The sequence below is a fragment of the Rhinoraja longicauda genome, chromosome 11 (assembly GCF_053455715.1).
Source record: "Rhinoraja longicauda isolate Sanriku21f chromosome 11, sRhiLon1.1, whole genome shotgun sequence".
NCBI classification, from domain to species: domain Eukaryota; kingdom Metazoa; phylum Chordata; class Chondrichthyes; order Rajiformes; family Arhynchobatidae; genus Rhinoraja; species Rhinoraja longicauda.
Genome location: NC_135963.1, coordinates 6,409,297 through 6,434,449, shown reverse-complemented (window position 1 = coordinate 6,434,449; position 25,153 = coordinate 6,409,297). Strand labels below are relative to the sequence as shown.

At 46.0% G+C, this 25,153-nt stretch overlaps 1 pseudogene; it reads right to left on the bottom strand.

Moving 5' to 3' along the window:
* Positions 1-356: 356 nt before the first annotated feature.
* Positions 357-24,240, bottom strand: LOC144598199 (calcium-activated chloride channel regulator 1-like; annotated as a pseudogene).
* Between the last annotated feature and the right edge of the window lie 913 nt (positions 24,241-25,153).

Genomic DNA, 25,153 nt, shown 5'->3' with positions numbered 1-25,153 from the left:
TTACTTAATACAAATTGGCTTGAGGGCTTTTGATGACTAATGTTGGCGTCTCTGCTCAAACTAGTTGGAGATTTATTGAGAAAACAGTCCTTTATTGAGAAACCAACTATTGAGAAATGTAAAATAATGAAATGAATAATCGATTTTTGTTGCTTGCGATTAATACTTTGAATACTAAGAATGAAGTCAAGGACGACCAATTCTAACTTAAGGGGAGATGGGTTATGGGGAGAAGAGAGGAGAATGGGGTTGAGAGTGAAAGATAGGTCAGCCATGTTGAATGTCGGGGTAGACTTGATGGGCCGAATGGTATAATTCTGCTCCTCGAACTTCTGAATTTACTGATGGCAAGTGTCTTATCTGGGTGAGACTCTCTTACGACCTCTGGTAGCCACAATACACACGGTTATGGCAATGATCAGAGTTACGATGACAACAAGGCAACAAACTATGAGAACGATTTCTGTAACGTCAACAGGTTGGGAGGGCGAGTGAGGGTGCACAGATATGGTTTGACGAGGTGAATGAGTTGTTGTCGGTGGTCTGGCAGGCTGCGAGTGGTCTGAATTTGAGGAAGGATATTCTTGCTATTGAGGGCGTGCAGCGTAGGTTCACTAGGTTGATTCCCGGAATGGCGGGACTGTCGTATGTTGAAAGGCTGGAGCAATTAGGCTTGTATACACTGGAATTTAGAAGGATGAGAGGGGATCTTATTGAAACATATGAGATAATTAGGGGATTGGACACATTAGAGGCAGGAAACATGTTCCCAATGTTGGGGGAGTCCAGAACAAGGGGCCACAGTTTAAGAATAAGGGGTAGGCCATTTAGAACGGAGATGAGGAAGAACTTTTTCAGTCAGAGAGTGGTGAAGGTGTGGAATTCTCTGCCTCAGAAGGCAGTGGAGGCCAGTTCGTTGGATGCTTTCAAGAGAGAGCTGGATAGAGCTCTTAAGGATAGCGGAGTGAGGGGGTATGGGGAGAAGGCAGGAACGGGGTACTGATTGAGAGTGATCAGCCATGATCGCATTGAATGGCGGTGCTGGCTCGAAGGGCTGAATGGCCTACTCCTGCACCTATTGTCTATTGTTTATTGTCTATTGAGTGGTCTGGCAGGCTGCGAGTGGTCTGGCTAGTATATGTCGGTATACTAGCTCCAGGGCTAGGTGGAAGTGGAGGTGCCATTACCAAGGCAACCTGTGCTATATTCGACAACGCTGAAGTATGATTTGCCTTATCAAATGCAATGGCACCAAAGTAGATTACAGTCCCATTTTTCAATTGAATATTCTCAGAGATTAAAAACGATTCCTTGGAGTTTGCAGGCTGAGGATTCAACCCAGTGGTGTTAATCTTGTGAGCAGATTGAAAATAATTTTTCAGCTGTGTGAAGTTTTGGCTCATCCTTATTTCATAGTGCGAAGCTAAACGAAGAAGAAGCGGAAGAGAAAAAAAAACGTGAAAGCAAGTTAATTCACAAAAGAAACACCACTCAAACTTTGTTATTGTAACATGCTAATAAAATATTCTCTCCGTTTTTGTTAGGGAAGAACAGGAATAAGACCATAAGGTCATAGGTAATAGGACTTGAATTAGGCTTTTCGGCCCATTCAATCATGGCTGATCTATCTCTCCCTCCCAACATTCCCCTGCCTTCTCCCTATAACCCCTGACACCTGTACTAATCAAGAATCTATCTATCTCTGCCTTAAAAGTATACATTGGCATGGCCTCCACAGCTTTCTGTGGCGACGAATTCTACAGATTCACCACCCTCTGCCCAAAGAAATACTTCCTCATCTCCTTCCTTAAGGAATGTCCTTTAATTCTAAGGCTATAACCCCTAGTCCTAGACTCTCCCACTAGTGGAAACATTCTCTTCACATCCAAGGTGCAGTATATCCCCACACTACAGAGGTACATGAGATAATAAACTAAACTCAAATGTGGAATTGGCACTGAACTGTATTGAAAAAAAAAGAGTTCCAATGCACATAGGCCCATCTGACAATAAATACCATTGAACGATTGAAGAATTTATACATCAAAATATAATTTTTAATTACCATTTCCTTGATCAAGATCGTCTCCTGGCGCTGTCCAGTTCAGTTGTATGTTATCGTGGACTATCGTTGCTTTAAGTTCCATGATTGTACTCGGGGGAACCTATCAGGAGGAACTCCTGGAGGTACCTGACTTACGAAACACGTGCCACCTGATTTAACTCTCTGAAAACTACCCAGTTTCACCTGAGTGTTGTCATCAATGGATGGCGGCCTAGATGGGTTTTGTTGAATTTGTCCTGAACGAAAAAGAAAAGGACACGTTTCAGAAAAAGGATCAAGATATCTAAAATCTATTGTGAAATGACACTGCAGATTGAAAGATGAAGGAGCTAGTTATCGACGATTCGGAAGCAAGGTGGAGTACATGTAGGGTTGCCAACTTCCTCACTCCCAAATAAGGGACAAAGGGTGACGTCACAACCCCACGCCACACGTGACCTCACCCAGCCAATGGCCTGTTGCTCCCGCTTCAACCATGGCGGCCCCCCCGGGCCGGGAGGTGGGTTGCTACGCAACCTCCGTTCGGCAGCGCTCGGGCCTACACTGTCCGGGACTTCAGTGGCCCCCGGGCTACAGTGTCCGGGTCTACAGTGTCCAGGCATACAGTATCTGGACCTACAGTGTACGGGCCTACTGTGTCAGGGCCTATAGCGCCGTCTGGGCCTAAACCAATTTAGCCCAAAATATGGGATGTCCTGACTAATACGACAGTTGGCAACCCTAAGTACATGCCCCAGTCGGCATCAATGATGCCGAAGTGGAAATGGTTGAGATCTTCAATGATCTGTCGTTGACCAACCACACTGATGTGACAGTCAAGATGCCTCTACTTCCTGAGGAGACTGAGGAAATTTGGCGTGTCTCCAATGACTCTTACAAACGTCTACTGATGCACCATAGAAAGTATATTGTCGGGGTTGCATCACAGCTTGGTTTAGAAACAGCTCTGTCAAAGACCATGGAAAATTGCAGAGAGTTGTAGATGTCACCCAATCCATCACACAAACCTGATATCCCACCATTGACGCCATCTAGACCTTGGAAAAGCAGCCAACACAATCAAAGACTTGTCCAACCCCGGGTTATTCCTGCTTCTCCCTGTTCCTATCTGGTAGAAGCTATAGAGCTTGACAGCATGCACGACCAGACTCAGGAACAGCTTATTTCCCGCTTATTATCAGGCTTCTGAATAGTCTTTACATAAGTTAGGGTACAGTCTGTTTCACCTCTACCCCGTTGTGGACATTGGACTTTGTCTGTGGAACTGATGCACTACAATGCCGAGAACTGTATTATGCATTCCATATCTTCCCCTTTGCTCTATGGACTATACTTGATTGTATTTATAGCGTGCAATGAAAAAGCTTTTCACTGTACCTTGGTACAGGTGAAATATTGTTGATATTTCATGAAGAGATATTAAGTGCGGTGATCTAACGTCTCAATGGAAAGGAGAACAGTGAGAGGAGGAACCCACAAACATGGAGTTAAGACATTTTACATCAGAGGCAGGGCAGAAAAAGATGGATGCATGAAAGACCAGTGCCAGAGGAGTTGAGATTTCAGGAGAGACACTTGCCTGGTTTATAGAGGTAGAGTTTTGGGGAGGAAGGGGTGGGGGGGGGGGGAAGGAGAGGAGGGGGGGGGGGGGGGGGGTAGCTAAGGGTTAACAAGGATTTCATCACAAGTGTATTTTTTTTTTTGTGATGATTTTCCGAGACTGTTATCATGCAGTGAGGACACTGGGCAATGGACAAGTAGACAGCAAGGTACTGGATATAGAATAAAGGAACTGCAGATGCTGCTTTACATAAAATGACACAAAGTGCTGGAGTAACTCAGCAGGTCAGGCAGCATCACTGGAGAACATGGATAGGTGACGTTTCAGGTCAGGACCTTCTATGGATTGACTGTCGGGTAGAGGATGAAAGCTGGAAGAGAGAAGGAGCAGGACAAATCACGGCAGGTCGTAGGGAGGGGTTGATAGGGGTTCAGAGAAACATAGAAACGTAGAAAATAGGTGCAGGAGTAGGCCATTCACCCGTCAAACCAGCACCACCATTCAATATGATCAAGGCTGATCATTCAAAATCAGTACCCCGTTCTGGCTTTTCCCCTTATCCCTTGATTCCGTCAGGCCTAAGAGCTAAACCTATCTCTCTCTTGAAAACATCCAGTGAATTGGCCTCCACTGCCTTCTGTGGCAGAGAATTCCACAGATTCACAACTCTCTGGTTTATCCTAATCTCAGTCGCTACCCCTTATTCTTAAACTGTGACCCCTGGTTCTGGACTCCCCAACATAGGGAACATATTTCCTGCATCTCCCCTGTCCAATCCTCTAGGAATGTTATATGTTTCTATAAGATCCCCTCTCATTCTTCTATATTCCAGCGAATACAAGCCCTGTCGACCCATTCTTCCATCATATGTCAGTCCCGCCCTCCCGGGAATTAACCTGGTGAACCTACGCTGCACTCCGTCATTAGCAATAATGTCCTTTCTCAAATTACGAGACGCAAATTGCACACAATACTCCAGGTGCGGTCTCACTAGGGCCCTGTACAACTGCAGTAGGACCTCCTTGCTCCTAAACTCAACTCCTCTCGAAATGAAGGCCAACATGCCATTAGCTTTCTTCACTGCCTGCTATATCTGCATGCTTACTTTCAGTGACTGATGTACAAGCACACCCAGGTCTCGTTGCACCTCCCCCTATCCTAATCTGACACCATTCACATAATAATCTGCCTTCTTGTTCTTGCCACCAAAGTGAATAACCTCACATTTATCCACATTACACTGCATCTGCCATGCTTCTGCCCACTCACTCAACCTATCCAAGTCAACCTGCAGCCTCATAGCATCCTCCTCGCAGCTCACACTGCCACCCAGTTTTGTGCCATCAGCAAACTTAGAGATGGTACATTTAATTCCCTCTTCTAAATCGTTAATATATATTGTGAACAACTGGGGTCCCAGCACCGAGCCTTGCGGCACCCCACTAGTCACTGACTGGACAAAGGCCAGAGATGAAAAAAACAGAATGTGTGAGACATAAGGGTTGAAGTGTTGTGAGTTGTGAAGTCAGAGGAAGGAATGCAGGTAGAAGTGGGATACAGGATGAGATGAGTTTCAGGGAAAATGAAGGATGGAAGATTGTCCTTGAGACCATAGCATTTAGAGTCATAGAGTCTTACAGTGTGGAAACAGGCCCCTCGGCCCAACCTGCCCTCACTGACCACCAACATGTCCCAGCTACACTAGTCCCACCTGCCTGCGATTGGCCCTTATCCCTTTAAACCGGTCTTTTCCAGGTATCTGTCTAAATGTTTCTTAAAACGTTGCGATAGTACCTGCCTCAACTACCTCCTCTGGCAACTTGTTGCGTACACTCACCACCCTTTGTGTGAAAATGTTACACCTCAGGTTCCCATCAAATCCTCCCCCCCCCCCCCCCCCCCCCCCTCACCTTAAACCCATGTCCTCTGGTTCTCAAAGTTTGTCATGTTTGGGGATAGAAAGGTGAGAATTTCAATGGCACTTGGGTTAAAGGTGGTGATAGACACAGCCAATGTTATACTGTCAACATCAATGTGTAACATTTATCCATCAATACATTACCATTCTGCACATATCCAGGGATGTACAGAGCACGACCTTGCCTCCTGGCTGATAATCTTGTTACTCCATCTTTTCCTTGAATATTTATTTTGAAGCTGTACCGTCCATTTCCACCAAAATTAATGAAGTATTTTGAATAAATGCCATCGTTTTCAACAGCATCAGGGTCTAATGAGAAGAAGGCAAGTAAAGGTATTTATTACAAATAAATTTATTGCAAATAAAGGCGTGCACAGGAAATTATGAAATCTTTTTTTTAAATTGGAACATCCTTTAACACATTGCTATAGCACTCAGACCTCTGATTATCTGTCCATTATCACATTGTTGCAATCAAATGGGACTATACTGTAGAGCACTCTCCACAAATGCTGCTTCCCAAAGAATTTTCATTTCATAAGTGATAGGAGCAGAATTAGGCCATTCGGCCCATCAAGTCTACTCCGCCATTCAACCACGGCTGATATATTTTTCAACCCCATTCTCCTGCCTTCTCCCCATAACCCCTGACTCAAGACAGTCAAGCGTCTCCAATATGTTAAATCGCCTTGGCTGGGAGTCGCTGGAGTCGAGACCCACCAAAGCCCGCTTATGTACAGTCTACAAATAGACTCATGGCATCATCCCCAGTAACATATCTCAGTTCATTCAATCCAATACCCAGACATTTACAAGACAGTCCTCAGGTCACTTCATTTATACTAGAATTAGAGCAAACAAAAATAGCTGCCTATAGTCACTATATCCATGGACTATCCCAGTGGAACATCCTTCCCGACACCACCAGGTGTGCACCAACCTTGTCACTCTTCATGTCACAACTCGACAACTTGGACAAGGATCATCTCACCAAACTTGCCCACGTAAAATTCTAAATGACCTTTTTGCAACCGGTACCCATGCGAGCGAAACCTGCACGAGACAGCCCAGCTGTTGGCGGTTGTGCAGTAGAAAGTAGAAACAGAGACACCCGTACGAATCAAGAATCTATCAATCTCTGCCTTAAAAATATCCATTGACTTGGCCACCACAGCCTTCTGTGGCAATGAATTGCACAAATTCACCACCCTTTGACAAAATAAATCTCCTTTCTAAAGGTACGTCCTTTTATTCTGAGGCTGCGGCCTCTGGTCCTAGACTCTCCCACCAGTGGAAACATCCTCTCCACATCCACTCTATCCAGGCCTCTAGTCAGGGGGCAATTGAAATACCACAAGCTCAAGGCTTCCATTAATTAACTTTACAAGGACCAAGCCAAATTGGATAAGACGGAGCAAAGAAAACATACAATTCCTTGACCATTAGTCCATCAACATTTGAGATGTTATTGAAAGCCTGCATTAGGTGTCCATATCTTGGGTGCATGCATAAGCCTGTAAATGGCAGAAGAAGCAAAACACCTCACAAACTACTCCCCCACATTCCCCGTCATGCATCACCTGCCCCATCTGTGCAAGAGTCTGTGGTTCCTACACCGGCCTTATCAGTCATCTCTGAGGCCTCAAAACCAGAGAGGAAGGAAGGAAGTCATCCTTAATCCTGACGGAAGCTGAAGCTCTTTTGTGGGAACATGCCGCACGCAAAATGGTTGCCTCATTTCCTGTATTGAACCCCGTCTACACTTCAATTATACCTCAACGTCTCTACCCTATTCCTTTTCACCAGAGGTGCTGAGTTACTCCAGTTTTTTGTGTGTAGGAAAATACTGGTACAAATCGAAGGTATCACAAAATGCTGGAGTTGTAGCGACCATAGAGAATGGTCCAGGTCGTCGAACCCTCGGATTGGCCAGCGAGGTCACGTGTGAACGCGACCATGGGGATTGGTCCAGGGAGCGACATCGCTGATTGGCCAGCGATGTCATGTGCGCGTTTGGCGCCCGAAATAGCAGTTCGGCGAAGTCTTCGAAGAAGACAGTAAGTTTTTGATGGTTGTCCTTTACCTTGTTGTTTAACTCTGTATTCGAATATTGCGGCTGCAATAAACTTCTTCTACAACCAACAAGTTTCCGGACTCGCCATATTGGTGACCCCGACGTGATCTGGACGATCACCGACTATGCAGGGACCCGACGCCTCGTCGGCGATGGCCGCGCCGGGCACACCGGAGTCAAGCACGGTAAGCGTTCACCTTCCGTGGTTTTGGACGCACGCACCGCAATCTTGGTTTATACACACCGAAGCTCAATTTCATATAAAGAAGATATCGGACGACTCCACGAGGTATTACTACCTCGTCAGCGCTCTATCATCGGAGACGACCACGCGCGTGATGCGGTTCATCGTTAATCCACCTGCGGAAAGCAAGTACGAGGCCCTGAAGAAAGTATTACTGCGAATCTTCGGGTTTAATAAGCATGGTGGTGCGGCAAGACTTCTGCACCTACCGGATCTTGGAGACCGACTGCCTTCCGTCCTCATGTCCGAAATGATGATGCTAGCCGGTGAGCATACGGATTGCCCTATGTTCGAACAGGCATTCCGCGAGAAGCTTCCTGAGGATGTCCGACTGCTGCTCACGGATTGTTCTTTTAAGGACCCCGAAGCATATGCAGCGAAAGCGGACGCGCTCATAGCGGCTAAAAACAAGGCAAAGGACCAGGCAAGCGGTTCGATCAACAAGGTCTCGACATCAGTGACCACGCCACAGCGACGGCAAGATGGCGCCACGTCTCCCGCCAATTCTCCGAAAGCCCGCCAAAAAGATCCGCACAAGCGCGGCTGGTGCTATTATCACCTACGATGGGGTAGCGAATCCCGCAACTGCCGCTCACCTTGTACCTTCGCGGGAAATGCCTCGGCCGATCGTACATAGGGGCAGTTACGATTGGCCAGAACCGGCGCCTCTATGTCCATGATCGATTCACGGACACAGAATTTTTGGTGGACACGGGAGCCATCGTCAGTATAGTGCCGCCGACCGACCTCGAAACCAGATCGGGTAAGACAGGTCCCACCCTCATCGCGGTTAATGGCAGCCCAATTCGCACTTTCGGTATACGGAAGATGTCCCTTGTGTTAGGCCTCCGCACGTACGAATGGCCATTCATCATAGCCGACGTCAAACAAGCGATCTTGGGAGCAGATTTTCTCTGGGCTTTTTCACTGGTCCCTGATGTCCGCGGTAACGACCTCCGACCCTCCGCCGAAGATGAGCACGTTGCTCCGACAATCGCCTCCTCGCCCAGCCCTACTGTCCTGGCCGTCGTCGCGGCCCCCGACTCATATGCTGAGATTCTGGCGGAGTTTCCAGAGCTGCTCATTCAACGTTTCGACACGTCTTCGGCCAAGCACGGCGTGGTCCATCACATCCGCACCGAAGGCCCTCCTGTTTTCGCTCGGGCCAGGAGGCTACCGCCAGACAAACTGGTGGTGGCACGGGCGGAGTTCAGGAAGATGGAGGAAATGGGAATTGTTCGTCAGTCTGACAGCCCGTGGGCCTCGCCGTTACATATGGTCTCCAAGGCATCTGGGGGGTGGAGACCATGTGGCGATTATCGGCGTCTCAATGCTGTAACCACGGCTGATCGCTACCCCATACCGCACCTACAGGACTTTTCATCTGGGCTGGAAGGAGCGGTGGTGTTCTCCAAAATCGATTTGGTGCGAGGATACCACCAGATCCCGGTGCGACCGGAGGACATACAGAAAACTGCAACGATTACTCCGTTCGGGTTGTTTGAATGGTTGCGTATGCCTTTCGGTTTAAAGAACGCGGCACAGGCTTTCCAACGACTGGTGGACCGCGTGGGCCGGGGTTTACCCTTTTTGTTTATTTATTTAGACGACATCCTGGTTGCCAGCACCTCAGTACAGGAACACCAGGCCCACTTGCGGACCGTTTTCCAGCGGCTCCAAGACCACGGGCTCATAATCCAACCCTCCAAATGTCAATTCGGCCTTCCTGCTCTTGATTTTCTAGGGCACAGAATTACCCCTGCCGGCGCCTCCCCTTTGCCCGAAAAGGTGGAGGCTATCCGGGCATTTCCTAGGCCCACCACAGTAAAAGGGCTACAGGAGTTCGTAGGCATGGTTAATTTCTACCATAGGTTCGTTCCGGCAGCTGCGCGAGTCATGCGCCCGCTTTTCCAATGCCTTGCAGGGAATCCGGTAGAGTTGATATGGTCCCCGACCGCAGAGTCGGCTTTTACAGCAGCTAAGGCAGCCTTGGCAGACGCCACCATGTTGGTCCACCCGAGCCCCTCCGCCCCCACGGCCCTCAGGTAGACGCACAGAGTCTCGTTCCCAGAGTAGGGGAATCGAGGACCAGAGGACATAGGTTTAAGTTGAAGGGGAAAGGAATTAATAGGAATCTGAGGAGTAATTCTTTCACACAAAAGGGTGGTGGGTGTATGGAACAAGGTGCCAGAAGAGGTAGTTGAGGTTGGGACTATCCCAACGTTTAAGAAACAGTTAGACAGGTGCATAGATAGGACAGGTTTGGAGGGATATGGACCAAACGCGGGCAGGTGGGACTAGTGTAGCTGGGACATGTTGGGCCGAAGGGCCTGTTTTCGCACTGTATGACTCTATGACACTGTAACATACCTCTGCAGTGCCAGGAATAGCAAGTCTTCCTGTAAGCAAACTGATGTGTATGTCAAAGTTTGAATCATCGTAAATCTTTCCCCTTAGGATCATGAACTAAGATGGATGGTGTAACGCTCTCCCACGTCATGACAAAGAAGGTGTCATTCCCAATGGTTTTATCAATGACGACTGTACCGGTTAACCAACTATTACCGCTGATGCGCTTTCCAGATCTTTCAAGCTGTAACCAAAGAGAAGAAATATTTTTAATCCGGTGAGGCAGTTATTTCCAGCAAACATGTTTTGGAATGTTGCTCAATGAATCAAACCTGGATTGACTGCTGGATAATGTCACCATTGCCTGATACTGATCCAGTGAAAGCATCGATTAGTCCATTTTCATCCACGTTATCTGTGGCCATATATTGTACGCCATCTGATAATTGAAGAATATAAAATTGAAGAGTTAACATAGAGGTCATGAACAATTTCATTGATCCATTTCGGTACACTCTTCACTCTTGAAAGGGAAAATGTTTGCGCAAGATTTCATTCACATTATTCAATCATAAAGCTGATGAGGAAAATGAACTGAATGTAACGTAGATGCCCACAAGACATTGCCGAGTATTGTGGGCGAAGCCCAGAACATCACCCAAACCAATCTCCCTTCATTGACTCCATTTACATCTCATGCTACCTCGATAAGGCCAGCAGCATAATCAAGGACGAGTCACACCCCGGCCACTCCCTCTTCTCCCCTCTCCCATTAGGCAAAAGGTATAGAAGTGTGAAAACGCACACCTCCAGATTCAGGGACAGTTTCTCCCCAGCTGTTATCAGGCAACTGAACCATCCAACCACAACCAGAGAGCAGTCCCCAACTACTGTCTACCTCATCAGAGACCCTCGGACTATGTTTGATTAATTTACTGGCTTTATCTTGCACTAAATGTTATTCACGTTATTCCCTTTATCATGCATCTGTACACTGTGGATGGCTCGATTGTAATCATGTATTGTCTTTCCGCTGATTGGCACGGACTCGGTGGGCCAAAGGGGCTGTTTCTGCACTGTATCTCCAAACTAAACCAAACTAAACTAAACTTTGAAACCTATTTCTTGCCTGTCATAACTGATAGTTGTCCCAGTTCTTTGGCTGCACGTGGTCCCAATGCGATGGTGTGGACAATAGCTCCACTTTGTCTCACTTCTTCGAAGCACTGGCTTATAGAAGGGTCCTCCCCAGCGGCCAGCAAAACTATTTCATCGCCGTTTGTAGCTCCGTCATCTCCGCGAAGGACCTGGAAAACAATCATCATTTCGTCAACGCTGGAAAACGATTGGAACGATTACAATGGAAAGTGCAATTAAAAGTCCTCTGGGACTTACCTGGAAAGCTGCCCGAACCCCACTACAGATATTTGTTCCTCCACCTGCGGTTGTAGGCAGGTAGTTTATCAGTTGCTTCCGAACCGCTTCACTGTCAACTATTATCAGCTGCGTTCTAATAATTGCCGTGCTATCAAAAGTGACGATGCCAACTTGGGATCCTGTCTCAATGATCTGCAGCAGGAATATCGATGCTGCTTGTCTGAGCTTTTCAATGCGATTTTGCTGTTTTCAGAAAGAAAGCAAGTCAGATTCAAAATTCAGACTTCTGCAGAAGCAGCTAACTCCGTGCTTCAACAATATGTTTCGTTTAGTTTTTAGTTTAGTTTAGAGATACAGCGCGGAAACAGGCCCTTTGGCCCATCGAGTCATCGCCAACCAGCGGTCCCCGCACATTGACACTATCCTACACACACTGGGGACACTTTTACATTTATACCAAGCCAATTAACCTACAAACCTGTACCTCTCTGGACTGTGGGAAGAAACCAAAGATCTCGGAGAAAACCCACGCGGTCACGGGAGAACGTACAAACTCCGTACAGACAGCACCCGCAGTCAGGATCGAACCCGGGTCTCTGGCGCTGCAAGGCAGCAACTCTACAGCTGCGCCACTGTGCCACCGCTGTGGATGTGGTGAGGATGTCTCCACTAGTGGGAGAGTCTAGGACCAGAGGTCACAGCCTCAGAATTAAAGGACATTTCTTTAGAAAGGAGATGAGGAGGAATTTCTTTAGTCAGAGGGTGGTGAATCGGTGGAATTCATTGCCACAGACGGCTGTGGAGGCCAAGTCAATGGATATTTTTAAGGCAGAGATTGACAGATTCCTGAGACGTACGGTTGTCAGGGGATGTGGGGAGAAGGCAGGAGAATGGGATTGAGAGTGATAGATAGATCAGCCATGATTGAATGTTGGAGTAGACTTGATGGGCTGAATGGCCTACTTCTGCTGCTGGAACTTGTGAACTTATGAAGGGGTAAACTCATAGATATCTTCAACTTAAACCAACACTACTATCCCGTACTGGGGACATACCGCGCCCATACTTTCAGAGTCATCGAGAACTAAGCACAACACTCGGTCCTTGACGTGCAGTAGAGTTATTGTCGGCACCAGGGATGCAACGTTAGCCGGGGGGTTATTCTTGAAATCTTCCGACTTGCTGATCACGTCCCAAGTGCTCCTGTAATTGCACATTCTGTTCTGCATGTTGGGCGCTTCAGCATTGTGAGTGTTGTTATCACAGAATTCGACCACCTGAAAAATGAATGCAAGACTCGGTGTGAGAAGTGTCGCAGAATCTATCCAGCGAGGGAACATGCACTTTCCTGGCATTTGCGGATTTGTTATATACGTTCCACTTTCTAAACATGTAGAAAGGAACTGCGGATGCTGGTTTACATCGCTGGTTTACAAGGCTTGGTCGCGGGCCTTTCATCGCCCGGTTCGGCCGCGGGACGTTTCAGCGCCCGGTGCGGGGACTGTGCGGTTCGGTCGGGGACGAGCTGTCTGTCCGTGGGCGTGGGGAAGAGAGTGGAAGTTTTGTTGCCTCCATCACAGTGAGGGGGTGTTTGGAGTCACTGTGATGGACGTTTGTGTTGGGGTTATGTGTCTTGTGTTCTTTTTTTTTCTATGACTGCTATGTAGTTTCGTTCGGTACTTCGGTACCGAACGACAAATAAAGCTCTGTTATACTGTTATACTGTTATAGATAGACACCAAGTGCTGGAGTAACTCAGCCGGTCAGGCAGCATCTCTGGAGAAAAAGGATGGGTGACGTTTTGGGTCGGGACCCTTCTTCAGACTCTGAAGAAGGGTCGGCTCCAGACCTGGAACATCACCTATCCTTTTTCTCCAGAGATGCTGCCTTACCCGCTGAGTTACTGTAGCACTTTGTGTCTATATCCTACTTCTAAATATCAGCTCAATGGGTGGAACCATTTTCCCTGAGCCAGCAGCTTTTAAGTACAAGGCTTGCTTGATGCTTTAGTTCTCCCTGTCTCTGTGACACTCGCTAGCTTTGCGAAGCCTTTGCAAGCCTTTCTACCAGGGTGTAATCTGGGGATTTGAACCAGTGACTCCATTCCCGAGGTAAGAAAATGCTGCACTGTCAAGTATTATACACGTTTATTGATATTTGATGCACAGAGGGATCTTGTAGTCCAGCTCCATATCTCCCTGTAAGTGATCACACAAGCAGATAAGAGTGGTAAAGAAGGCATATTGTATGCTTGCCTTCATCAGTCGGGACATTGAACAGAGTCAGGAACTCATGTTACAACTTTATAGGACTTTGGTCATGCTGCATTTGGAGTATTGTGTATAATTCTGGTCGCCCCATTACAGGAAGAATGGGGAAGCTTTGGAGAGGATGCAGATGGGGTTGACCAGAATGGTGCCTGGATTAGAGGGTATTAACTATAAGGAAAGATTGGACAAACCTGGGTTGTTTTCTGTGGAGGTTGGGGGGAGACCCGATACATGTGTATAAAATTATAAGCGGCTTAGATAGCGTTGCCTGGACCGTACTGCCAGGGGTAGTGGTGGAGGCAGATACAATAGTGGCATTTAAGAGGTTTTTAGATCGGCACGTGGATATTCAGGGAATGGAGGGATATGGATCACGTGCAGGCAAATGAGATAGATTTCATTTGGGATTATGTCAGCATAGATCTGGACCAAAGAACTTGTTCCTGTGTTATTTGTACCCTTCTATGTTGTACGTATTTACACCAACAGATACTTCAATGTTATGCGAAGAATGAAATCAATTAGCTTTTAACATGGTTAAAGAAAGACATGCAAATGATATCAAAAAGATTCCCAGCTTCCTCTGTGTACACTGTTGTGCTACTGCAATATCTACAAGGATTTGTGAAAATGTAAATATCGTGTAAGGTAAATCATACTGTTCTATTAGATAGAGTGAAACCTGCCATTGGCTGTTAATAGGATACCTAAAATGAACAAGGATTATGGTTTTGAAACAGTTTATAAATGTTTCTTTGCTTTTATATAGGATGCTAAAGGAAAGATGTTGACAAGCTGGAAAGGGTGTAGAGAAGATTTACGAGGATGTTGCCAGGGCTAGAGGGTGTGAGCTATAGGGAGAGGTTGAGTAGTCTGGGACTCTATTCCCTGGAGCACAGGAGGATGAGGTGATATTATAGAGGTGTATAAAATCATGAGAGGAATAGATCGGGTAGACGCACAGAGACTCTTGCCCAGAGTAGGTGAACGAAACACCAGAGGACATAGGTTTAAGGTGAAGGGGAAAAGATTTAATAGGAATCTGAGGGGTAACCTTTTCACAGAAAAGAAGGTGAGTGTATGGAACAAGCTTCCAGTGGAAGTAGTTGAGGCTGGGACTATCCCAACGTTTAAGAAACAGGTACATGAATAGGACTGGTTTGGAGGGATATGGACCAAACGCGGGCAGGTGAGACTAGTCTAGCTGGGACATGTTGGCCGGTGTGGGCAAGTTGGGCTAAAGGGCCTGTTTCCACACTGTATCACTCTACGACTTGACTCTATTACAGAAATTGTTAAAGTAAAATATTTAGTTGTTTCATTTAGAGAGATACAGCGCGGAAACCGGCCCATCGGCCCACGAAGTCCGTGCCGACTAGCGATTCCCGCACACACTAACACTATACTACACACTACGGACAATTTACAATTTTTACCAAAGCCAATTAATTGACTAGAAACCAGTTAGAACATGGAGAAAACCCACGCAGGTCACGGGAAGAATGTACAAACTCCATACAGACAGCACCCATAGTCAGGATCGAACCCGGGTCTCTGGCGTTGTAAGGCATCAACTCTACCTCTGCGCCACCGTGCCTCCCTTGTGCTACCGTGACGCCCCAGACCTGGCTGTTCAACTTACATCTTTCAATCCTTGGAGATACATTATTGAAGCCGCTGTCGTTTGCGTTTTGTCCGGAAAAAACATACAATCTCTGCTTGGGAGCCCTGTGTTGCTATCAATGCTGCAGGGTTCACAGGAGCCTCTATTGCATATAGCAGACTCGCCCTTTATCTCTTTTGAACACCTAAAAGTGAAGACAAGCCCCAACATTTTTATTATTATTTGCCTGCAGAGCACTTTCTGCAACATTCAAAATAAACCAACGCAAGACTTATTCAAGTTGAATGTTGGCCTTCGTAACAAGAGGAGTTGAGTATAGGAGCAAAGAGGTACTTCTGCAATTGTACAGGGCCCTAGTGAGACCGCACCTGTAGTACTGTGTGCAGTTTTGGTCTCCAAATTTGAGGAAGGATATTCTTGCTATTGAGGGCATGCAGCGTAGGTTTACTAGGTTAATTCCCGGAATGGCGGGACTGTCGTATGTTGAAAGACTGGAGCGACTAGGCTTGTATACACTGGAATTTAGAAGGATGAGAGGAGATCTTATCGAAACGTATAAGATTATTAAGGGGTTGGACACGTTAGAGGCAGGAAACATGTTCCCAATGTTGGGGGAGTCTAGAACAAGAGGACACAGTTTAGAATAAGGGGTAGGCCATTTAGAACTGAGATGAGGAAAAACGTTTTCAGTCAGAGAGTTGTGAATCTGTGGAATTCTCTGCCTCAGAAGGCAGAGGAGGCCAATTCTCTGAATGCATTCGAGAGAGAGCTAGATAGAGCTCTTAAGGATAGCGGAGTCAGGGGGTATGGGGTGAAGGCAGGAACGGGGTAGTGATTGAGAATGATCAGCCATGATCACATTGAATGGCGGTGCTGGCTCGAAGGGCCGAATGGCCTCCTCCTGCACCTATTGTCTATTGTCTATCCCCCCCATGTTGAAGGTAGGTTCTCTTTAAAACGTTGGAACTTCTTGTCTCTCCCACCGCAAACCCACCCTAACCCCACCTTTTACTTCGGTTCAGTTTATTGTCACATGTACCGAGATACAGTGAAAAGTATTTTTGTTTTGTGCTATCCAGTCAGCGAAAAGACTATTCATGATTACAATCAAGCTGTCCGCAGTCTACAGATACAGGATAAAGGGAATAACGTTTCATACAAAATAAAGTCCAGTAAAGTCCGATTAAAGATAGTGCAGGGGCTCCAATGAGGTAGATAGTAGTTCAGCACTGCTCTCTGGTTGTGGTAGGATGGTTCAATTGCCTGATAACAGCTGGGAAGAAACTGTCCCTAAATCTGGATGTGTGCGTTTTCACACTTCTGTACCTCTTGCCTGATTGGAGAGGGGATTTCGCTGCAGAGATACACAGCCACACTGGAATCCCCACCAAAATCAATAACTAAATACTCAAGCAACATAACACTAGGTTCGGGTGTAAGTGCGCTAACTACATCTGTAGAAATAAAGAAAATAGGTGCAGGGGTAGGCTATTCGGCCCTTTGAGCCAGCACTGCCATTCAACATGACCACGGCTGATCATCCAAAATCAGTACCCCGTTCCTGCTTTCTCCACATATCCCTTGATTCCTTTAGCCCTTAGAGCTAAATCTAACTCTCTCCAAGCCTGGAAACGAGAAGAAACAAATCTTATTTATTGTCCACCTACTAACCGTGTGATTTAGATTGAAAGGCAACTCACCCCGTGGCATGGAAATCCTGGTCAGAGAAATAAAATGGCGCCAAATCGTTGTATTCATCAAACACGCCCCACTGAAGATGAGCCCACTCATGGACAAATACCCGATCTGTTGAAACCAAATAGGGTTGACTCAACCAAATATAAAACACAAGGAGAGTCTAAGACCAGAGGACACAGCCTCAGAATTAAAGGACGTTCCTTTAGGAAGGAGATGAGGAGGAATTTCTTTAGTCAGAGGGTGGTGAATCTGTGGAATTCATTGCGACAGAAGGCTGTGGAGGCCAAGTCATTGGGTATTGGGTAGAATCACACGTGTCAGGGGCTATGGGGAGCAGGCAGGAGAATGGGGTTAAGAGGGAAAGATAGATCAGCCAGGATTGAATGGTGGAGTAGACTTGATGGGCCAAATGGTCTAATTCTGCTCCTATCACTTATGAACTTATGAAAACCATTGCTTGTGTAGGAGCTATTTACGCTTAAATTAGTTACTGTTATTGTATTATGGCTATGTTTAATATTTCTAGTTTCTGTCTTTGCCATTGACGGAACTGCCATCTTAATGAGCTTCATTGGAACGTTAGATAGACACAAAATGTTGGAGTAACTCAGCGGGACAGGCAGCATTTCTGGAGAGATGGAATGGGTGACGTCTCGGGTCGAGACCCTTCTTCGGACTGAGTCAGGTGAGAGGGAAGCTGGAGATATGGAAGGGTACACAGAGAATGTACGGTGTGAAAACGACAGATCAAAGTTGACAATGATCAAGGAAATGTAGAGTGGTTCTTTGTTGGCCGAGGGGAGGGTGACAATGAGGCAAACAAACAGTAAAATTAATCGTGAGGACAGTGAAACAGGTCTGGGAACTAGGGTGGGGGAGGAACGTTATTCAATTATACAATGTGATATTAGAACAAACGACCAAACACACAGACTTTAGACTTTGGAGACACAAGGCGGAAACGGGCCCTTCGGCCCACCAAGTCCACGCTGACCAGCAGTCACCCTGTACACTAGCACTATCGTACAAACTAGGGACAATTTACTATTTTTACCAAAGCCAGTGAACCTACAAACCTGTACGTCGTTGGAGTGTGGGAGGAAAGTGGAGCACTCAGGGAAAACCCACATACAAGCGTGGGAGAACGTACAAGCTCCGTACAGACAGCACTCGTCAAGGGCTAACCCGGGTCTCTGGCGCTATAAGGCAGCAACTTGACCACTGCGAAACCCCCTTCCAGCTTTGTAAGGAGCATGTTAAAGAGCAGAAGAGAGGGGAAGAGGCACACCTTGCACAGATTCACCGGTCAGCTTGCTTTTCATTAAGGTGCAACATCACTCTCTTTATTGACCTCATTGGTGACCCTCGGACTATCTTTGATCGGACTTTACTGGCTTTATTTTGCACCAACCATTATTCCCTTACCATGTATCTGTCAACTGTGAATGGCTCGATTGCAATCATGTATTGGCTTTCTGCTGACTGGTTAGCACACAACAAAAAGCTTTTCACTGTACCTGACAATAAACTAAACTGAAACTGAATTGAATCATCAGGGCTTGAGTGCACTGTGCAAGCATTGCATCAAAATGCAACTTTACCAAGTGATGCTAACATATTGGTTAAACATTGTTTGACATAGAGTCAGAGAGTGATACAGCACGGAAACAGGCCCTTCGGCCCAACCTGCCCATACTGTCCAACATGTCCCAGCTACACTAGTTCCAACTGCCCATGCTTGGCCCACATTCCTCCAAACCTGTCCTATCCATGTACCTGTCTAACTGTTTCTTAAACGTTGGGATAGTCCCTGCCTCAACCACCTCCCCTGGCAGATTGTTCCTTACCCCCACCCCCCTTTGTGTGTAAAAGTTACCCCTCAGATTCCCCTCAGAGCGGTGCTGGCTCGAAGGGCCAAATGGCCTCCTCCTGCACCTGTTTTCTATGTTCCTATTAAATCTTTTCCCCTGCACCTTAAACCTATGTCCTCTGGTCCTCGATTCACCTACACAGAGTAAGCGACTGTGCATCTACCCAATCTATTCCTCTCATGATTTTATACATCCCTATGAGATAACCTCTCTTCCTCCTGCCCTCGAAGGAATAAAGAACCAGGCAACTCTCCCTATAGCTCAGACCCTCTAGTCCTGGCAACATCCTTGTGAATTTCTCTGTATCCTTCTCAGCTTGCCGACATTCTGTACCCTTGACAACATGATGGCACATCGTTACGGGTAAGGTAACCATGATCGTCTTTTACCTTAATCGTGATCATCTTGCACACAATGCCACTCTACACAATATATAGACCATTAAAAGACCTAAGATCATAAGGCACAGGAGCAGAATTAGGCCATTCAGCCCATCAAGTTTGCTCCACCATTAGATCTTGGCTTATCTATTTGTCCCTCCCAATCCCATTCTCCGTTCAGTTTAGTTTATTGTCATGTGTACCGAGGTACAGTGAAAAGCTTTTTGTTGCGTGCTAACCAGTCAGCAGAAAGACAATACATGCTTCCAAACAATCCATTTACAGTGTACAGATATACATGATAATTTAATAACGTTTTATGCAAGGAAAAGCCAGCAAAGTCCAGCTATGGGTAGTCCGAGGGACATCAAAGAGGTAGATGGTAGTTAAAGTAAGAAATGTTGCTGTAGGAATACAGATTTAAGAGCGTAGAGCAATTATAAAATGAGTTTTTAGATCTGTTTCTGTGGCTAGCACTCAAATAGTCGCCTGGGTTGGGCGCCATCTTGCCTGCCTCCCCGTAACACTTTGAGAATTGGACATTCTTGACACCAGCCCAACTGGACTTGCACCCATTTGTCCCCTATCCCATCCCTTCCACCTACATTCTGTCCACAATTCGAAACTCTTCAATCCTTTCGTCTCACACTTTCTGCCTTTTCATCTCTGGCTTTGTCCAACATCTGGCTATCAACACCCACCCCCTCACCTGTATCAACCTATTACCGGCCAGGCCTTGCCCTGCCCAACCTCTCTTCTAGTTTTCTTCCCCCACGCCCCCTCCCTGATCAGTCTGAGGAAGGGTCCGACCCAAAACATCACCTAACCAACTTACCTAGCTGAGTTACTCCACCACTTTGTGGCACTTTTTTCCTCGTACAATAGTTTTGCCAGTATAACATTGGCGCAGCAGTAGAGTTGCTGCCTTACAGCGCCAGAGACCCGGACTATGGGTGCTGTCTGTATGGAGCTTGACATGGTGTAGTCTGTATGAACATTATCCCCATGACCAGCGTGGGTTTTCTCCAGGAGCTCCGGGTTTCCTCCCACACTCCAAAGACACACAGGTTTGTAGGTTAATTGGCTTTGGTAAAATTGGTAAATTGTCCCATTGTCACTATTGCAGCAGGATAGTGTTAGTGTGTGGGGATCGCTGGTCGGCACGGACTCGGTGGGCCGAAGGGCCTATTTCCGCGCTAAACTGAACTAAACAAGAAATTCTAACTAGTTGCCCATTTGAAAATGTTTTCTTGCAAAGTTGTTCACCTCGTGAGCCATAAATGTTGATCACACTGTCGTTCAGCATGAAGTTCGGGGTGAAATGAATGTACCGGCCCCGTTCACCACACCTGCCGTACTGGAGAGTGTATGGGTCATCACCAAATTTCATATGTGAATCATCAATGATCACGTCAGCCTAGGATGATAAAGGCAAAGGGGAGTTAAAAACCAAAACAACACTGCAAAACATAAGTAGTTAAAGCACAGGTAGAGAGTGGCACAGTGGCGCAGCGGTAGAGTTGCTGCCTTACGGTGCTTACAGCGGCAGGGACCAGGGTTCCATTCCGACTGCGGGTGCTTGTCTGTACGGAGTTTGTGCGTTTTCCCCGTGACCGTGTGGGTTTTCTCCGAGATCTTCGTTTTCCTCCCACACTCCGAAGGCGTACAGGTTTGTGGGTTTATTGGCTTTCTATAAGTATAAATTGTCCCTCGTGTGTGTAGAATAGTGTTCTGTTTTAAAACTGTTCTAATTTGTTTCATTGGGTTGTTTAAATTAATACCGACTAGCTAATTAATTTATTGCATCGTATGGGAGGCGCATTCCCAATCTCGTTGTACCCCTGTACAATGACAATAAAGATATATTGTATTGTATGTTCGGGGATCGCTGGTTGGTGCAGACTCGGTGGGCTGAAGAGTCTGTTTCCGCGCTGTATCTCTAAACTAAACTAAACTAAAAATATCCAAAGGCAGCAGAGAAAGGATTAGTTTAGTTTAGTTTATTGTCACGTGTACCGAGGTGAAAAGCTTTTGTTGTGGAAAGTCAATATATGATCATAATTGAGCTATTCACAGTGTACAGATACATGATAAGGGAATAATGTTTAGTGCAAGATAACACGAGTAAAGTCCGATCAAAGTTAGTCCGAGGGCCGTCAATGAGGTAGATAGTAGTTCAGTTGTCTGATAACAGCTGGGAAGAAACTGTCCCTGAATCTGGAGGTGTGCGTTTTCATACTTTTATACCGATCAGAGAAGGGAGAAGACGGAGTGACCAGGTTTGCGACTCGTCCTTGATTATGCAGCTGGCCTTGCACAGACATACAAAGGCAGCAGAAAAATAAGTTAAGAGAGTTCCTTTTCAAGGCATAAAATAATTTTTAAAATATATGTAGACAAAAGGCACTTCAATGTTGGTTACAAAAAAGACACAGAGTGCTGGAGTAACTCAACGGGCCAGGCAGCTCCTCTGAAGAATATGGAGAGGCGATGTTTCGGGTCGGGACCCTTCTTCAGACCGATTGTCGTTATATTTGCTGGGCCAAATGTGGGCAAATGGAACTAGCTTAGATGGGGCATCTTGGTTGGCATGGATGAGTTGGGCCGAAGGGCCCTTTTTGGTACTGTGTGACTCTAAATTTAAAAATAAATAAAAGGCATAAACCAGAAAGCAGCATTATCTGATGTTTCTGAAATGTGGGAATTGAATCATTTGGCTGAATGATTAATTCAGGGATCTAGATTTATTCCTTCCTCTGGTTTCACAATTCACACCTCCACTATCCTGATCTCCACATTTTGCACTTTTTTATCTTTTAACTCTGGCTTTTGTTCAACCATCTGCCATGAAAGAAAAATGTGATTTAACATAATCTTGTACAGGTATATAAACAGGAAAGGTTAAGAGGGAGATGGACACAAAATGCTGGAGTAGGTCAGCGGGTCAGCAAGCATCTCTGGAGTAAAGAAATAGGTGGCGGTTCGGATCGAGACCCTTCATCAGACTGGTTAAGAGGGATATGGGCCAAACACGGGAGAATGGGCCATCTTGGTCTGCATGAACAAGTTGGACCGAAGGACCTGTTTCTCTGTTGTAAGGCTCCTGTTGAAAGACTGGAGCGACTAGGCTTGTATACACTGGAATTTAGAAGGATGAGAGGAGATCTTATCGAAACGTATAAGATTATTAAGGGGTTGGTCATGTTAGAGGCAGGAAACATGTTCCCAATGTTGGGGGAGTCCAGAACAAGGGGCCACAGTTTAAGATTAAGGGGTAGGCCATTTAGAACTGAGATGAGGAAAAACTTTTTCAGTCAGAGAGTTGTGAATCTGTGGAATTCTCAGAGGGCAGTGGAGGCCAATTCTCTGAATGCATTCAAGAGAGAGCTAGATAGAGCTCTTAAAGATAGCGGAGTCAGGGGGTATGGGGAGAAGGCAGGAACGGGGTACTGATTGAGAATGATCACATTGAATGGCGGTGCTGGCTTGAAGGGCCGAATGGCCTCCTCCTGCACCTATTGTCTATTGTCTATTGTCTAAGACTCTGTGACTCCAGAGATTAACTAGTAAACAATTGTACCTGTGATAAAGCAAAATGCCTTCTTCAGACTTTGCATTTGAGATACTTATGCTTAAGAATAAGTAACAGTGTGGATGAGGGAACATTCATGAAAATAACAAGTAGTGAAACCACCATTGATAATGGTTTAGATTTTACCTTCTCGTAGGATTGCGTGGTTGGTCTTTGATAGTGTGGTTTTGTTGTCCATGTGAGGGGTAATAGAATTTTCACATCTCGAAAATAAGCTCGTTGTTTGGTGGCCGTGTACAGGAAGGATGAGGCAGAAGTCACCATGTCCTGGAGTAACACACAATTTTTTTTTTAAACTTGGATAACCATGTAACTTTTTAAGGTATCACAAAATGCTCGGGTAACTCAGCAGGTCAGGCATCATCTAGGAGAGAGGGAATGGATGACGTTTCGGGTCGAGACCCTTCTTCAGTCTGAAGAAGGGTCTCGACCCGAAACGTCACCCTTTCCCTCTCTCCCAGATGCTGCCTGACCTGCTGAGTTACTCCAGCATTTTGTGATACCTTCGATTTGTACCAGCATCTGCAGTTATTTTCCTAGGTAACTTTTTAATATCAGCCATAATTTTAATTGAATAGAATCCTCTGCTCAAGAGATGGAATACCGGACTCCTTCAAGAAATAAAACATGGAAGGCTCTTTGTTTTTTTTTTCAAAACTTGCAACTTGCAACAATAATCGGGACAGAATGGTGACACAGCTGTAACGTTGCTGCCTCTCAACGCCAGGGCCCCGGGTTCGATTCTGACTAGATGAAGTCTGTACGTTTTCCCTGTGACTGCATGGGTTTTCTCCGGGTGCTGCAGTTACCCCCCACATTGAAAAAAATTTGTGCGGGTTTACCGGTTAATTGTTTTCTACAAATTGCCCCCAGTGTGTAGGATGTGAAAGTGGGATAACAAAGACCTATTGTGAACGGGTAATCGATGGTCGTTGTGGACTCGGTGGGCTGAAGGGCCTGTTTCCACCCTTTATCTCTAAACTCTAGACTATACTCGAAACATTTATGCAAACAATAACAAAGCATTGAAAGGTCAATTAAGAAATTCCTACCTGGATTTTTAAAATGAGGTTTTCATCTTCTGGAAGCCCAGGGTTAATAGCTATGACAACATTATCATAACCATTATTCACTAGCTTCAAGAAAGAACATCTTACGACATCACCAAAGGTAAGCAACTCCAGAGACAGAAGAAATACTGAGAAGAATTTCATATTTGGAATCTGTACTCTTCTGCAAACAAATGATCAGGTTTCTGAAATGAACCTAATTTATACCGGACCATATCAACATATTTCAAGCCAGCTATAAATTTTATTACTGAACACACACTAAGGAAATCACCTTCAGCAGTAATCACATATTAAATAGTGATACGTAACTTATTTTTACAGGTGCCATCGAGATTTAGTGATGAAATTCGGTATGAGTTGCAGGGAGTAGGGCATTTAATTTAGTTTAGAGATACAGCAAGGAAAGAGGCCCTTCTGCCCACCGAATCCACGCCGACCATTGATCCTGTTCACACCAGTTATCCCACTGCACACTAGGGGAAATTTACAGAGGCCAATTAACTCACAAACCTGCTCCTCTTTGGGATATGGGAAGAAACCCACAGGGAAAACATGCAAACTCCACACAGACAGCACCCGAGGTCGGGATCGAACCTGGGTCTCTGGCGCTGTGCGGCAGCAGCTCTACTCCTGTGCCAACATCACCAGAAGATGTTTTGTATTGTGAACAAGCAGAAGATTTAACATGCAGAAATGACCGGTCAATAAAAAGATTGATCAAACATATTTAGCATCGATTCTTCCATAATATCGATTCATTTTTCTAGTCAGCACTGCAACCATTTAAAAAACCCATAGACATATCCCCTCAGAGTCATAAATTCATAGCCATGGGCAGGCACAGGGGGTCATAGAGTCACAGACTCATGCAGCATGGAAACAGGAGGTGTAGTTCGAGAGCAAGCAAGATTATGAGGGACCCCTACCACCCCAGCAACGGACTGTTCCAGCTGCTACGGTCAGGCAAACGCCTCCGCTGTCACGCTGTGAAAACAGAGAGGATGAGACGGAGTTTCTTCCCACAGGCCATCAGGACTGTTAACTATTATAACTC